Raw genomic sequence first — 16537 nt, 5'->3', positions numbered from 1 at the left:
TTCGCTTTTATATAATAGACTAGCGGGGGTACCCAACGTTGCCCAGATATTTGTAGGTGTGTGTGTGTGTTGAGGGGGGGGGTGAAGAAAAAGTTTTGATAGGAAGGTAGACTCGAAAACAAATATTAAAAACGGACAAAAATAAAATTTAAAAAAAAACAGCGAAAAAAAAAAGTTTTTTGTAGGTGTGTGTGTTGGGAGGAGAGGGGGTATAGATCCTAACCCTATGTTAAACTTCTTTATAAAAAAAAAAGAAAGAAAAAAAAAAAATCGGAAAAACAAAAAGAAACCAACAAACATGTAAAAAGAAGAAAAAGTAAAATAAAAAAAAGTTTTGGTAGGTAAGTAGGATTGAAGCCGGAACATTGAGGCGAAAAAAAAAATTGATAAGTTACTGCTCGCTCACAAAAGGAAAGTAACTGAAACGAATTTCAATTTAACGTTTTAAATGCACAAGTAGCAGGTGCACGGCAAATTTAATTGGGTCAAAGGAAACTAAATTCCGCACTTAATTTTAACTGTAGGATAGTTCTTTTAGGTTTGTTTTTTTACCCAACTTTATCTGGTTTTGTTTACCCAACATGTTTGGGAAAACCAGCTCCCCCTTTATTAGGGGAGTGTCCGAATAAAAGCAATTATCTGATATGACGATGAAAACTGACATTGACCAAACATCATTGCTTTCTGGACGATTCGTTTTTATACGAAAAAGCTGAGTCAACACGAGAGGGGCCAAAATAGCAAGAATTATGTGAAAGTCGACATAAATAAATCTAGACATGACGCGCATTCGCAAATCCTAGATATTATTATCTAGGGGGTATATAAACAGTTCTAAGACATAGTAACCCCCCCACCACCACCAAGAATCCCGGCAAAAAAAGGCTTTTTTGGACATACAAAAATGCACGTGCTACATTTGCCTTTTATATATATACTAGCAAAGGTACCCGGCGTTGCCCGGGGTGTATGTGTAGGGGGGAGGGGGTAAAGGATAAGCGAAGTATTAACCCTGTTTAAATTACTTTAAAAAAGAAAAATCGGAAAAACAAAAACAAAAAAAAAGAATGGTATAAATAACCTTGTTTCAATATTAAAAGTTTAAAAATCAAAAAAAAAAAAAAATATCTGATAACTCAGATTGAACCTGCAATCTTGAGATAACGACGCTGTCACTTTATTCATTGTGCTATCGCGTGGGCGAATGTAAGTCGGTTTTTATAATATTTAAACAAATTCAAGGTACAACGTCTTTTGCCCATGTTGACGCATGCGTAGAAGCCATCTTGTCATGAAGGAACGATTTTTTTTCCACCCCTTCCTCGTAGAAAAGAGTCTGAGTGAGGGTGAAGGAATGAATGTTTTTAGCCAATTTTCCAAAATTTGTCGCCAGAAGATTCGAGCTTCAAAATGATGCCAATCGCCTTTGAAAGTTTTTGCAAGACATACAAACACACACATTTTGCCTTATATATATATATATATATATAACGGGGGTCAAACATCACGCCAAAGATGAATGAAATCACGTACTTAACTTTGGCTGCAAGCCAGTTTCTGTGTATTTGTTTGTTTTCACAGTTTCCGTGTATTTGTTTGGGAAAACCAGCGCTCCCATAAAAAGGGGAATGTCCAAATGAATAGCAACTGTCTGATATGACGGGTTTTCCCCGCATTGATCAAAGCTTATTGCTTTCTGCATGTCTCTGTCACAAGTGCCAGAGAGCTTCATTTGTTATGGATTCAGTTTCATTATATACGAAAAATCCAAACAAACACGCAGAGAGTAATAAATAATGTGTAAATAGTGTGTAAAAGTCAGTCAAATAAAAGATAGATGCGAACTCGTTTTGTAAATCGTAGATATTATAATCTAGTGAGTATACAAAAAGTTCTAAGAAACAGTAACCGCCCGAGTGCCCCCCCCACAAAAGCCTTTGTCGGACATACAAAAAATGTACACACATTTTGCCTTTATATATATATATATATATTAGCAAAAGTACCCGTCGTTGACTGGGTTCAAAAACAGCCTACAGAAAATGGACTCTGATCTATGAAAGTATGATAGGTTATGAAAAGGAGGGGTTGTAAAGAGATAGCTTCGAATTTGGGGGTATCAAAACCAAAGCAAAATATGATGAAAGTAAAAATAAAATAGATAAATCCCATAATTTATTATATCATACCTGTTCACACTAAAACACTTATCACAATATTCTGTGGATCTATATTAAAAAACCTTGTTAAACTTTGTGACATATTTCCATTCTGTGGAGGTCAGGTGCGAACGAACACCCCATAATTTTATTATACCATATTTCTTCAAACTGAAACATAATTATCAAAGTATACTTACGCAGATAGATATGAAAGTTTTTAAAGTTTGTGCCTATTTCCATTCCATGGAAGCCAGGCGCGAACGCAGACCCCACAATTTTATTATACCATCCCTATTTAAGTTAAAACATACCTATCAAAGTATTATTATGTACATCTATATCAAAAACACTTGCAAACGTTTTTTTTTTTCATTTTTAAATTTTTTATTTCCATACTTTGTGAACCAGGCGCATACGCAGACCCCACAATTTTAATGAATCATCATTATGCCAGATCAAACATACCTATTCCTGTGTCTCGATACATCTATTATTATAGGTGATCAGTTTTCTATAATAGTCAACCATATAGGAGCCTATTCGCGACCAAACACACAACCAGACGTTCAGCTTTATATTATGGAGATATTTTTTTTTTTTTACATAGGCATCACCACTTATCAAAGCCCAGAGGCCACTCGGGGATAAGGGTTAAAGAGTGTACAGTAGTCAATTGGACAGTAAAGTAATCGTTAGTAATGGAAATTCGGTAAATTTGTTAAGTGGAACGGTTCATCAAGAACTTGTTTACGTTAGACTTGAAGACAACCATATTGTAGTCAGCTGGAAAGCAGGCAAACAGAAGACAGTTCCACAGGCGTGTAGTTCTAAGAAAGAAGCTTATATATATATATATAAAATATGGCAATTAAGCTACACTGAATATTCTGCGTTTCATCCACTCTAGGACTCTTCAGGCTGAAGCGCGGAATATTCAGTGTAGCTTAATCGCCATATATATTATATAAATTACTAACTAGCTCTACCTACGTATTGAGCACTTTTGAAGTAAATACTTCAAGTTTACGCATAAATCCATACTTTCGTATATTAATTTTATGTGAGTAAATTAAGTAGTTATATATATATATATATATATATATATATATATATAGATAGATAGATAGATAGATAGGGAGAGGGAGTAGAACCCCGGGACACGGCATTAAAAATTAGTAACAAAATACAGTACACTATATAATTGCACACGTATACAATCAAATAACATTATAAATAACGTAAGGCGGGGTAAATACCGTAATCAGGGTCCCGAAAAAACATCGTAACCTGGAAAATCATATCTTAGAGCTACCGTATATATATATACACACATATATATATATGTGTGTGTGTGTGTGTGTGTGTGTGTGTGTGTGGAAATATGTTGTTTTTTTTTAATTATATTTCATTTTTTATTTATAGCAATCCTTAATTTATGAAGTTCAATGTAATTACAGAGCATATAGCAAATAAATGACAGAAGTCTATATTCCAAGTTACATGCTCTTGGCCATTTTTTTTTTTTCAATTTATTCCTTGAAGTACGTTCATATATATATATATATATATATATATATATATATATATATATATTATATTATGAGGATGAAATATGAACTATATCTGAAAAAGGCCATAAAAACAAAAAATAAGAGGGGGAAAAGTACTGGTTGAAAGAATAAACTAAATATTGGCCGGTTTCGTTCGGATATAGGAACGTCGAAAAATAAAAAAGAATTAATTAATAGTTGCAAGTTGCACTCCGTGTAAAAAGACATTCTACGAATAAACACAAACATAAGGCTCCATTTAAATTAAATACCGAATCTGACAGAACTGTAACTAGTCATATTTCTCGTGCGTGCAACACTGCAACGTATATTGGTGCCTCTGCCTCAGGTAGTACATAAATCTGGTGGCGGGGAGGTATTTATCTGGAAAGGTTTGGTTGGTTGGTTGGTTGTTTTCGTTTTACCGCATATCAACCCTTTTCAGGTTAATTAATGCCGAATTCGGTGATTTTGAAGAAAATTTTTCAATAGAATATATTTGTTTTTTGCAAGTCAGTTTCTATTTAACCCATAGTTGGGATCCTAACAGGTACTATCACTCCGGGTCAGAGTGGACCTGGGAGTAATGGCAATTAAAGGGTGGCTCCACACTCCCCAGAGCCCACAAGCTGGGCCTCACCAATCACCATCGGATATAGTTTAAGGTCATATCCAGGAACCCCATTGAGGGACTTTTACCCTCTGCAGGGGGGCAGTCGGTGTATTCTAATGCCCCACCGACAGCGCCACTGGAAAGGTTTGAGAAAGGGAGCAAACGGCAACGCAACGTAAAATGTTTTTCCAACAACATCACGTTAACAACACAAAATTGTCAAAACAAATGTCATTTATATATATATATTATCGATTATTATTGAAATCGTTTAGAGATTTATATAAAAAAATCAGGGTGTTTACTTTTCTACTATTTTTTTACTATTAACAATAATAATCTATTGATTTATAAAAAAAAAATAAAAATAAAAATATAGCATATTTAATAGATTGAAAAAAAAATGGCATTTGCATCGAAAAAAGTTCTAATTTGATATTGCATTAATTTATTTTAAGGGAAGTTATAAAATCTTATTTTACAATAGAAATGTTATTGTTATATATATATATATATATATATATATATATATATATATATATATATATATCATGAAACATGCTCATGACTGTGTGTGTAGCAACATATTACTGCTTATGTAAAAACAAGCAAAGAGTGTATCCGGCTCTACTTCGGTATTCAGCACTCTTGTATTAACCTTAACCTCGTTAAACTTCAATGGTTACTTAACCCTCGGAATACAATAAACTCAGATATGTGTGTGTGTGTGTGTGTGTGTGTGTGTGTACGCGCACTTGTTACGGTGCTAACGTTATTATTTAAATTAAAAAATATCGTGAAACTTCAATTGAATTATTAAAAAAAACATAACAGTAGCATAAGTGTATTAGCACCTAATATATATGTGTTTTTATATATATATATATATATATATATATATATATATATATATATAAGCTGCATATATTATATATAAGCTAATTTTATTATTGTATGCGTGTGCATATATATATATATATATATATATATATATATATACACACACTATATTTAGTATTTTAATGAGGCACTTACTTCGCTTCTACACCGAATGTAACTGATTTTGGTACTCATGCAGTTATTGATCCGTGCCAAAATAACGTTATTATTTAAAAAGCCATTCTTAACATGGGGAGGGGAAGGTACAATTGAATAAAAAAAAAAAAAAAAAAAGAAAACATATCAAAACTCTAATCAAACTTGGAAATACGATTTAAAAAATAGCACGGATCAGTAAGTGCATTAACACCCCGATTTTCACCTAACTTAAAACGATTAGGGTTAATTTAGGGTTAAAACACTTGTGTAGAAGTCATTGTTTTATCTGCAAGATGCATTTACTATTGTTTATATGATTGTATATATATGAAAAATTCCTTAACCAAAGAGGGGGGGGCGTGATTTTCCAATAACAAACAAAAATAATTAATCTGATCCGAAATCATCCACCCCTAAAGAAAAAAAAAAATTATTCGACAATAAATTCAAATCAACGGGTATTTTTCTAGTTTAGTTCATTTTCTCGTTTATTATTATTTTTATTTTATTTTCAGATGGTTCTTTTTTTTTTTTTTCTTCGCACAGAAATAGTTGGAAGGGGGGGGGGCTAATTTAAAACGGAGAGCAAAGACGTCGACATAATGTATGTTCTGTTTTGGTCATAAAGTGGGGGAACACTTTCGTATTTATTTCATCACGTAAAAGAGACACCCACTTTTTGACCACCCTTTGGTCAGAGAAAGGGGGAGATAGAAAGAAATCTTTCTTGTTGAGATGATTTTAAGACGTGTCTTTTGGCAGTTTAAAAGATCTGTGTGTGTGTGTGTGTATGTTTCTCTATATATAATGTTTAAAAATACCAAAGCAAAGCATTCGTTATCAGCGCAAGGAGACTTATTATAAATCATTAGGTTTAAAGAGAAAAAAAAATTAATAATACCATTATTACTAAAATACAAATAACATGTTGTATATAATATTATGATGATGAATTTCAATTCCAGACAGAAAAAAAAAAAAAAAAATCAGCATGGCAGGTTGAAAAAAAAAAAAAAAAATGGTTTAATTTTTAATTGGTCAGACTAGAAAATAAAAGAACGGATCCCCATCCCCAAATTATTAAACATAAGATACATATACAAAACAATTTATATACACACGGAGGGGGGAAAAAATTGTACTTAGATGATCGGACAAGTGCACACGAAATAATAACCAACTGACCAAAAAGTCGGGGATCAGTTTATCTACACACATCGATAGAAATCAGATCCCCCTGCTTCTGTGACCTAAAAGTAGGGGATCGGTTTGCTATTGTATCATCACGTAAATCGGTCACTCACTTCTTGTCCGCCCCTCTCCCCTCGGCGATTCTGGTCGGATAGAGGAAGAAGAAAAAGAAAAGTGACCATTTTCCCGAACCTTACGTTGATCACGGTCTGGACTTACCTTCACATGTCTGCTGTTGTTGTCCAACTGGGGGGATGGGAAATTAGAACTTGGGGAAGTAAATGGCGACTTTGCGACGGAAAGGTGCCGTCGTCTTGTGTTTTTCTGTTGCTAAATTACAGCCGTTATAAACCGAGAAGAAAGGAGACTTTTGCTCGAACGATTGCCTCCCCTGACTAAAAGGGACACAAGAGTAGAGACATCGACGACGCTAGCGCCGCCGCGTGGACAGAAACAAGGGCAGATAACTCTTTTAATTACACATTGCCATCATCATTTTTATTTTCTTCTTTTCTCAAACTCCCTTATCATTATCATTATCATTATCATTGTGATTAGCAGCATAGTTTTCATCAGGATTATTATTATAAATGTGGTTGTTGTTATACTGAAAAAATGCGCCGTCAGATAAAATTTAAATTCCATCATCATCGTCATCATTATCATCATCGTCGTCATGATGATGATGATGAGCATCATCATCATCGTTTTTAATTATTTATGGTATTATTGCTATTATTATTATTATTATTATTTGTAATATATTTGTTGTTGTTGTCGTTGTTATTATTATTATTATTATTATTATTATTATTATTATTATTAAATCCTTCTTATAATGATTATTAATCCTTATTAAATACGTGTTATTTCTATTAATTATTAGTAGTATGCTTACAATTCTTACAATTATTATTATTATTATTATTATTATTATTATTATTATTATTATTATTATTATTATTATTATTATTTACTCACTAGGAGTAGTTACAAAGTAGTTTACTCACTAGGAGTAGTTACAAAGATTCCTATTTAAGAACAATTTGTGGTGTTCTCTGGAATCTGAGTGACAACAAGTCTCACTAGATTTCCAGCACTCTCCATCTCTTTCGATAACCTTTGCAGATGAATTTGCGTTATTGCAACAGTAATTTACCATTGATTTCTCATTGGCAGCGACTTTTAGTATTCACTGGAATTTGGGTGGCAATAAGCCTCCCTAAGATCCCAGTCATCTTCACACTCATTCAGTGGAGGTCTGGTTAGTGCTTTCTCTCCTCAATTTTTCCATCCTAATTATACAGTTTCAGTTTTCTTGATTCCAAGTGGCGTTCCTTTGTGTCTTACTTTCCAGCACTCTCCATCTCTTCTGATAACCTTTGCAGATGAATTTGCGTTATCACAACAGTCATTTACAGTAGATTTCTCGTTGGCAGGAACCATTCGTCTTCACTGGAATTTGGGTGGCAATACGCCTCCCCAAGGTCCCAGTCCTCTTTGCACTCATCCAGTGGAGGTCTGGTTAGTGCTTTCTCCCCTCAATGTTTCCATCCAAATTTTAGTTTCAGTTTTCTTGATTCCATGTGGTGTTCCTTTGTGTCTTACTTTTGTAGAAGTTTCAATATGTCCGACTGGTGTCTGTAGCTCATGTGTATTAGTCTCCACATTCAAAGATTTTCTTTAATATTTCAGATGTTTTCATTATTGTTAATCAATGTATGTTCGCAACCATCCATTTGATTCAACCCCCCCTTTTTTTTCTGGGTTTTTCATGATTGTTCCTAGTGCTCCCACTATGAGTGGTGTTATCTTGACTTTCTTCATCTTTCATATCCCTTTGAGCTCTCTGGCCAGTTCCATGCATTTTCTCCGCTTCTCTGTCTCCTTAATATTGCCCCTGTGAATCTGCTGGAACAGTAAAATCTACGATCTCGTAGAACTTTTCCTCCTTGTTAACTATTATGATATCTGGTCTTCTACCTTGGATCGGTTTATCTGTTTGTACATAGGATTTTGTCACTTTCATTTTTAAGTACTGTTGCCGGTTTGTGCCTGCACCATTTGTCTGGGTGTTTAAAATACAGTTGTCTACATCGTTCCCAGTTTACTGCCTTTCCCACTTGATTGTGTCAATTCTTATATTATTTTTGAGCGACTTTGCTGCATTCGTTTATTATGTGGTTTAATGTTTCGTTTCTTTGTCCAAAGTCTAGATTTGCTGTTTTCTTGTTTTTTGTCAATCCTTACTTTGATGTGGCTGGTTCTAATTGTATATCTTGTGTGGCTGTTATTAGGGATTCAATTTACGTGTTTAGGTTTCCTTTTTGTAGCCATGTCCAAGTGTTTTCGCTAGTCTCATCTTTTGTCATCCTTATGAATCATCAGTGTAGCTGTTTCTCTTCCCATTTTTTTTTCTTGTCTTATCCTTTGCCTCTCTGTTTTCTGTGTTGTTCATTTTTTCAGTGTCTCTTGCTGCTGTAGTTATCCTTTCTGTGTTCTGCATTATGTATTTTTCAAATTCTTTTTGGGGTCATTCACACAGCCTCTATATAAACCACTCCTCTAACTCTTTTCCTTAGAAGATACCTCTTTATATTTTAACCTCAGTAATGTATTGCCCATCAGTAATGTATTGTCCATCAGTAATGTATTTTAACCTCAGTAATGTATTGTCCATCAGTAATGTATTTTAACCTCAGTAATGTATTGCCCATCAGTAATGTATTGTCCATCAGTAATGTATTTTAACCTCAGTAATGTATTGTCCATCAGTAATGTATTTTAACCTCAGTAATGTATTGCCCATCAGTAATGTATTGTCCATCAGTAATGTATTTTAACCTCAGTAATGTATTGTCCATCAGTAATGTATTTTAACCTCAGTAATGTATTGCCCATCAGTAATGTATTGTCCATCAGTAATGTATTTTAACCTCAGTAATGTATTGTCCATCAGTAATGTATTGTCCATCAGTAATGTATTTTAACCTCAGTAATGTATTGTCCATCAGTAATGTATTGTCCATCAGTAATGTATTGTCCATCAGTAATGTATTTTAACCTCAGTAATGTATTGCCCATCAGTAATGTATTGTCCATCAGTAATGTATTTTAACCTCAGTAATGTATTGTCCATCAGTAATGTATTTTAACCTCAGTAATGTATTGCCCATCAGTAATGTATTGTCCATCAGTAATGTATTTTAACCTCAGTAATGTATTGTCCATCAGTAATGTATTGTCCATCAGTAATGTATTTTAACCTCAGTAATGTATTGTCCATCAGTAATGTATTTTAACCTCAGTAATGTATTGCCCATCAGTAATGTATTGTCCATCAGTAATGTATTTTAACCTCAGTAATGTATTGCCCATCAGTAATGTATTGTCCATCAGTAATGTATTTTAACCTCAGTAATGTATTGCCCATCAGTAATGTATTGTCCATCAGTAATGTATTTTAACCTCAGTAATGTATTGTCCATCAGTAATGTATTGTCCATCAGTAATGTATTTTAACCTCAGTAATATATTGTCCATCAGTAATGTATTTTAACCTCAGTAATGTATTGTCCATCAGTAATGTATTGTCCATCAGTAATGTATTTTAACCTCAGTAATGTATTGTCCATCAGTAATGTATTGTCCATCAGTAATGTATTTTAACCTCAGTAATGTATTGTCCATCAGTAATGTATTTTAACCTCAGTAATGTATTGTCCATCAGTAATGTATTGTCCATCAGTAATGTATTTTAACCTCAGTAATGTATTGTCCATCAGTAATGTATTGTCCATCAGTAATGTATTGTCCATCAGTAATGTATTGTCCATCAGTAATGTATTTTAACCTCAGTAATGTATTGTCCATCAGTAATGTATTTTAACCTCAGTAATGTATTGTCCATCAGTAATGTATTGTCCATCAGTAATGTATTTTAACCTCAGTAATGTATTGTCCATCAGTAATGTATTTTAACCTCAGTAATGTATTGTCCATCAGTAATGTATTGTCCATCAGTAATGTATTGTCCATCAGTAATGTATTTTAATCTCAGTAATGTATTGTTCATCAGTAATGTATTGTCCATCAGTAATGTATTTTAACCTCAGTAATGTATTGTCCATCAGTAATGTATTGTCCATCAGTAATGTATTTTAACGTCAGTAATGTATTGTTCATCAGTAATGTATTGTCCATCAGTAATGTATTTTAACCTCAGTAATGTATTGTCCATCAGTAATGTATTTTAACCTCAGTAATGTATTGTTCATCAGTAATGTATTGTCCATCAGTAATGTATTTTAACCTCAGTAATGTATTGTCCATCAGTAATGTATTGTCCATCAGTAATGTATTTTAACCTCAGTAATGTATTGTCCATCAGTAATGTATTTTAACCTCAGTAATGTATTGTCCATCAGTAATGTATTTTAACCTCAGTAATGTATTGTCCATCAGTAATGTATTGTCCATCAGTAATGTATTTTAACGTCAGTAATGTATTGTCCATCAGTAATGTATTTTAACCTCAGTAATGTATTGTCCATCAGTAATGTATTTTAACCTCAGTAATGTATTGTCCATCAGTAATGTATTGTCCATCAGTAATGTATTTTAACCTCAGTAATGTATTGTCCATCAGTAATGTATTGTCCATCAGTAATGCATTTTAACCTCAGTAATGTATTGTCCATCAGTAATGTATTTTAACCTCAGCAATGTATTGTCCATCAGTAATGTATTTTAACCTCAGTAATGTATTGTCCATCAGTAATGTATTTTAACCCCAGTAATGTATTGTCCATCAGTAATGTATTGTCCATCAGTAATGTATTTTAACCTCAGTAATGTATTGTCCATCAGTAATGTATTGTCCATCAGTAATGTATTTTAACCTCAGTAATGTATTGTCCATCAGTAATGTATATTAACCTCAGTAATGTATTGTCCATCAGTAATGTATTTTAACCCCAGTAATGTATTGTCCATCAGTAATGTATTGTCAATCAGTAATGTATTGTCCATCAGTAATGTATTTAAACCTCAGTAATGTATTGTCCATCAGTAATGTATTGTCCATCAGTAATGCATTTTAACCTCAGTAATGTATTGTCCATCAGTAATGTATTTTAACCTCAGCAATGTATTGTCCATCAGTAATGTATTTTAACCTCAGTAATGTATTGTCCATCAGTAATGTATTTTAACCTCAGTAATGTATTGTCCATCAGTAATGTATTTAAACCTCAGTAATGTATTGTCCATCAGTAATGTATTTTAACCTCAGTAATGTATTGTCCATCAGTAATGTATTTTAACCTCAGTAATGTATTGTCCATCAGTAATGTATTGTCCATCAGTAATGTATATTAACCTCAGTAATGTATTGTCCATCAGTAATGTATTGTCCATCAGTAATGTATTGTTCATCAGCTGTCAGTTCAATCCTTCATGTTCTCATTGCATTTTTAATCAAATCAATAATCTTGCCTGGTATTAGGCTGACATGAAAGGTCTCGCAGAATTTTTTATTTTGATTTCAAATGACGTATTTTCAAATAAGTTTTCGTTATGATATCTTTACTTTATATATCATTTTAAAGAGCGTTTTTCGCTCAATCTAATCATTTTAATTACAATCTTCCGTAACCATGTTAACATGTCTGGCTATCTTCCACTTTATTGTAAGGACTCTAACAGACACATGCACTGGCTTGGAGTCAATATTTGTAACACCCTTTCCATGACTAGGGAATCTAAACTTGAATCAGACGACCAGGCCTTCACAACATAGCATTAGCTATTTATACTTTTTTATCAGTCTCTAAACCCAAGACTGTACTCTAATCAATCATGTCTCTTACAGTATACATGCATTTGGCGACTTTAATGTTCACCAGAGTAGTTTGCTTGGCTTCTCTAACTACACTGACACAGCTGGTAACATCACACATTACTTTTCTATATCCCATTCCTTAACACAGATAGTATCGTTCCCAACCCATTTCCCAGATCGTCAGGACCTCAAGCCTCACTTCTGGACCTATTTCTGACCACAGTTCCTGAGGATTGTGTAACAAATGCCCATTGCCTTCTCGGGAATGCTGATCATGCTGTGGTAATGATAAACATCACCCTAAACTCTCAACCCTGAGTTGAAGAGCCACTGCACAAAATGACAAGGTACTACAATAAAGTTGACTAGGATGCTATCAAAGATGCTCTATGGGAAAATATCTTTTCTCTCCCTGCTGAACAGTGCACAGATGAGATCACTGAATGGTTCAAAGCAGTAATTGAAGCACATCTTCCCACACGTGAGTCCTATAGCAAACCCCACTCTCCATAATGGTTTACTTCTACTTGCATAGCTGTCATTGCTCAAAGGCAGCATGCATACTGCAGACTTATCTGACATAAATTCAGTACAAATAGACAAAATTATATAGAAGCTAGAAGTAATTTTAAGAAAGAAATAGCCACAGCCCTGAAAGAATATACCGAAACTACCAAAAAACGCATTGACACGCAGAAATTAGGAACTTGTGATTTCTGAAAAAAAAAGTCTAGTAAATAATGGGCAATCAACAATTTCTCCACTATCTAACAATCTTGAAGTTGTTTGCATGGCAACCGAGAAGACTACTCTACTTGCCCATTGGTTTGCCTCCAACTCTAGTGTGGACCACTCCCTCCTAGATTTTCCTCTGCAGACAGAAACCATAAATCAGCCCTTCTCAAGTACGATATCTTAAAAAACCTAGATGCATCAAAAGCATGTGAACCTGATCTCATCCCTGCTGTACTATTGAAAAATGCTTTGCTGAGGTTGCTCCCATTCTCTCCAAACTTTTCAACAAATGCCTTAATGAATCTTGCTTTCGTAACTGCTGGAAAATTACCTCTGTGGTACCAGTTTACAAGAATTCTGGCGAAAGAACTGACCTATTGAATTATCGCCCCATTAGCCTCCTCCCTCTTTTCTCCAAAATATTTGAGTCCATAATTAATCAAGCTCTAGTCCACCACCTCACAGCTATTAAATTTCTGTCCGACCAACAGTATGAGTTTAGGCAAGCCCGTTCTACTGGAGTTGTCCAAACTGTAATCTCTGACCATGCACTGAATAAAGCAAGGGAAGCTATGGCAGTGGCCCTAGATATATCTAAGGCTTTTGACAGGGTATGGCACGATGGTCTTCTCATGAAAATCAAATCCTATGGTATTACTGGACAAATATTTAACATAATCAAATCCATCTTAAATAAGAGAAGAATTCAGGTTGTCCTCGATGGTTCTATGTCAAAACAATATGATGTAAATGCGAGGGTACCTCAGGGGTCAATCCTTGAAACATTATTATGTTTGATATTCATAAATGACTTCCCTGTCTCTAAGGGTTCAAAAGAGAGTTGCAAATCTGATAGGCCCTAAACTGGCATCTAAACTTCAGCCTCTGTCCCATCGTCGAAACGTTGCATCCCTCTGCCTGTTCTACAAGTATTATAATGGTGAATGCTCTGAAGAACTGCAAGCACTTGTGCCCCCACGACGTGAACACCCTCGACAGACCCGACAAGCTGAAAAATCCCACCCCCACACTGTAGAGATCCCTAGATGTAAAAGATCTTTCTACTCCAGTAGTTTCTTCCCCAGAACTGCTAGACTTTGGAATTCCATTCCAGGTCACTGCTTCCCCAACTGTACTGACATGCATAAGTTCAAGTGCAACGTGAACCAACATCTCGCTGCCCTAATCCTTACATAGTACCCCAGTAGATGTTTCCCCTGATAGTAGCCCCCTACATTAAAGTGCCAATGTGCCTTGTTTGGGGTGAAAATGTAATAAAAAAAAAAATAAAAAAAAAGATGGGTATATTTGCTGATGACGCCACATTCTATAACAGACATGCGAGGAAAACAAATGAACATGTACTCAAGACAATGGCAGAAACAGTAGAGGAAGACCTTCAGTCTGTAGTGGAAAAGGGTAAAAAATGGATGGTCACATTCAATGCTGCCAAGACTAAGTTTCTGTCTTTTAATAACTATAAGAAACCTGCTCAACCACTAATAGCCGTGGCTAATGATACATTTCCTGAAAGTACTTCATTTAAACTCCTCAGCTTAATATTCACGGGGAACATGAGTTGGAACAAATACATTGAGGGCATTGCCAAGGCTGCTGCAAAGAAGGTGGGCTTTCTCTACCGTGCTAGAAAGTTACTTACGCCTGAGAGTATCCTGTACCTTTACAAGGCCATTATTCACCCATGTATGGAGTATTGTTGCATTATTGCCATATTTGGGCTGGTGCATCTGCTACTAGTCTCTTCATCTTAGACAGAGCTCAAAAGAGAGTTGCCAACCTAATAGGTCCCGCACTATTAGCTAGGCTTCAGCCATTGTCCCACTGACAAGATGTTGCATCCCTCTGCCTGTTTTTCAAGTATTTTAATGGTGGATGCTCTGACGAACTACAAACCTGTATGCCCCCTCAATGGAAATACGCTCAGTAAACCCAACAAGCAGCAAAATCCCACCCCTACACAGTAGAAATCCCTAGCTTTAAGAAAGACTTCTACTCTAATAGTTTCTTCCCTGAGACTGCTAAACTTTGGAATTCCCTTCCAAGTTCCTGCTTCCCTGACTGTATTGACATGCAAAAGTTTAAGTGTAATGTAAACAGAAATCTTGCTGCTCAACTCCCTACACAGTACCCCTACAAATTATGTCCCAGATAATAGCCCCTACTTCGAAGGGGCACTGTGGCTTGTTTGAAGTGAAATTGAAATAAAAAAAAATAATTATGTCTTCTTTTCAGAACGTTGAATACAAGATAGAAAAAAAGCAAATTCACACAATTTCAATTCAAGCTAGGCCGAAAAGTTGCTGAAACAGCTCATAATATCAACAAAGCATTTGGCCTAGGAACCAGTACTGAATCCACAGCATAATGGTGGTTTCAAAAATTTTGTGGCGGTGATGAGAGTCTTGAAGATAATGAGTGTAGTGGTTGGCTATTAGATGTTGGCAACGATCAATTAAGAGCCTTAGTCGAAGCCAATCCATGCACAAATGTTCGAGACCTCCCAATTAGATGTAACATACACAACCATTTCTAACCACTTAAGAGAGATTGGAAAGACAAAAAAAAAACTTGATAAATGGGTGCATCACGAATTGAATGACAACCAAAAGAAACGTCGTTATGAAGTGTCATCTTCTCTTCTTTTACGCAACAAGAACGACCCGTTTCTCAACCAGGTTGTAACTTGTGATGAAAAGTGGGTTCTTTATGAGAACCGGCAATGCTCAGCTCAGTGGTTAGATGTTGACAAAGCTCCACGACAATTCCTGAAGCCAGAGTTGGACTAAAAAAAGGTTATGCCGACTGTTTGATGGTCTGTGACCTGTTTCATCTATTACAGTTTTTTTTTTTAATGCAGGCGATCCATTACAGCAGAGAAATACTGTCAACAACTGGATGAAATGCCTCAGAAACTTCGACAACAACACCCAGCATTAATCAATAGAAAAGGCCCAATTTTCTTCCACGACAATGCCCGACTGCACATTGCTAAATCGATCCTGCAGAAGAACGAATCAGACTATGAAATTCTGCCTCATCCACCATACTCCCCAGACCTTTCACCTACCGATTACCACTTCTTTCAAGCATTTTAACAGCTTTCTGCGTGAGAAATGCTACAAAAACCTAGGTGATATCAAACTTGCCTTCAGCAACTTCATCACCACCAGAATGCAAGATTTTTACATTGCTAGCATAAATACACATATTTTGCTTTGGCAAATTCTGATAATGCTAATTCCGATCAATAAATTTTGTTCGAGTCAAGATATATTCATCTGAATTCAAAAGTTAAAAACAAAAAAAGAAAAAAACTTTCTTGTCAACCTGATATTCTGTACATTCTCAGGCATTTTATTATCCAAGTCTTACACTTTCTTGTAGT

At 34.9% G+C, this 16537-nt stretch overlaps 1 protein-coding gene across 1 annotated transcript in view; it reads right to left on the bottom strand.

Moving 5' to 3' along the window:
• The window catches only part of LOC145269505 (uncharacterized), a 203093-nt gene extending 196097 nt beyond the window's left edge, over window positions 1–6996 (bottom strand). Inside the window, exon 1 of the mRNA XM_080125241.1 lies at window positions 6774–6996. The gene's annotated coding sequence lies outside the window, so the exon portion shown is untranslated. The remainder of the gene's footprint in view (window positions 1–6773) is intronic.
• Window positions 6997–16537: the final 9541 nt, after the last annotated feature.

Source organism: Euprymna scolopes, chromosome 45 (genome assembly GCF_053919585.1).
Source record: "Euprymna scolopes isolate OS-2025 chromosome 45, ASM5391958v1, whole genome shotgun sequence".
NCBI lineage: Eukaryota > Metazoa > Mollusca > Cephalopoda > Sepiida > Sepiolidae > Euprymna > Euprymna scolopes.
The sequence above is the reverse complement of the archived record's forward strand: the minus strand, read 5'-3'. Positions and strand labels throughout refer to the sequence as shown.